Here is a 2,177-nt window from a genome sequence, read left to right as displayed (position 1 = left end):
ACACACACACACACACACACACACACACACACACACACACACACACATATATATATATAAATTATTTATTTATTAGTGGTGGCCTTCTTGGGTTTTGACTTGGCAACAAAATGTTTGATCAGGATATCTTTTCATGCCTAGATTCTGCTGTGTACCAAAATGGATTTTGGCACGTTGCTTATTTTTCAAGCTAACAATCTCAAGAGAGTATTATTTATACATATATCAATGTTTCTCCTACCATGACACAAGCGGGGCGCCCCACCCCGTCAACAGAACCAAGCGCCCCGTCTACCTGATGTAGCACAGGACAAAATAAAACCCGCTCCGCTACACATCCCCCCACCTCCTCGGTTGACATAGCAAGTAAATTTGTTTAGTTGATTATTTCTTTAAAAATGATTCATGGCAATGAATGTTAAACTGTTAGAAAATAGGTTTGTTTCAACTTAAATGGTGCTACATTTAGGAAGGAAATGTATTTGTTGAAATTTATGTTCAGTTGACAAAACAAACTACTTAACTGTTGCTTATCAAAAATTCTGCCAGCAAAACATGAAATACTTTTTATTTAAATTGCAATCTAATTATTATAATTTGTTTTCTTCTTTATCCATTTAAATGAAGAAGTACAGTTAGTTCAGGCATCTTATATTTATATAGTTTATTACAAGAGTACACAGAACAATCTTGGTAACAAAAACAAAAAGGAAGGGAGAAACTATCAAGACATTCATATTTAAACTAAAGCATTTTTTCCTGCAAAAAGAATTACAAATATGTACAGAATGACGTAAGACAGATTCATAAACCAACAGGTGAAAGAAAGGGGACGTGTAGTCACATGGCACTTAAAAAATAAACATATCTGACGAGTGCTTTTTGTTTTCCATGTTCAATGACAAATAAAATGCAGTGATAATAAGTCTAGGTAACAACAACAAAAAAGAAATAATTACAAAAATCAAATCAACAATATTGACATTTTAAACAATGTGTACAATATAGATTAAGATTATTCTAAATACATCCAATATTTACCAAAGACCTTCTGGTTGTTGGCTAAAACCTCTAAAATCTGTAATAAGATAAAAAATAGCATTTCAAATATTTTATAACAATATTAATCATACAATAACATTAATAATAGGTTATTAGTTCTTGTAAATAGCTAATTTTCTTCCATACTTTGTAAAATAATATTATACAAATACACACTATGACCTATTTATGCTCTCCGCTTAAAAAAAACAAAAAACAGTTTTAATAAAAAGACAAGTTTCACTCGATGCAAACTATTGCAATCTAGAACTCTCATTTTGTGAACATGTACAAGAAAAGCAGCAAAAGTTTTTTTTCTTTCATATATTTATAATGTGGAGAAAAAGAAAATCAGTGGTGTTGTCAGTAAAAAAAAACAAAAAATAAAAACAGGCGTCCCAGGTGAAGTCCAACTGGAAAGCTTTCAGAGAACAGGATCAGTCAAAAAGAAAAGATCAGCGAGCATGTTTCCCGCCTTTTTTTCCCGCCTTTTTTTCCCCGCCCTGAAACCTGATAAGTCCTTCATCTCTGAGACCTTTGGAGCTCAGAATTCAAAACCCGCATGGTTCTAAAATTGTCCAAGGTTCTGTTGGCAAGTTCCAGTATTCCATGGCAGAAGTTTCCCAGATTTCTGAACCAACTGTTCTCTTTACTTTGATCGAACTGTGGAGTCCATCTTATTGTTGAACGATAGCGCAGCGAGACAGATCAACACGAACTCTACATCACTGCCCCCCGAGGAGTCGGAGAAACAAAAGTTCACAAATGAAACCAAACAGGAAGACAAGACAGCACTCAAGCAGCATGTATATATAGGTCTTTACGTTCCCGGTAGCCCTCGGTCTCTTACTTCAGTCCACCAAGTTGCACCACTTCATGAGAACAAGTTCTTTATTAGATACCTTAATAATTCAAGAAACTATATTCTTAAAATGGTTGTGTTGTTTATGAATCCAAGAGACTGACAATGCAGAGATGGACCTTAGTAGATTTGACCAGGATTCAGTTGGACAACCATAAATAAATCCAAAACATTAGTTGAAAACAAAATATTTTGTAAAGTAACTGGTTTATATGTTGAAGGATCACAATGAGTTAGAGATTTTATCTTGCAGTCAGACAAATACCAAAAAGAA

This window comes from Nematolebias whitei, chromosome 1, assembly GCF_014905685.2.
Source record: "Nematolebias whitei isolate Nwh7 chromosome 1, NemWhi1, whole genome shotgun sequence".
Taxonomy (NCBI): Eukaryota; Metazoa; Chordata; class Actinopteri; order Cyprinodontiformes; family Rivulidae; genus Nematolebias; species Nematolebias whitei.
Note: the sequence above shows the minus strand (reverse complement) of the source record.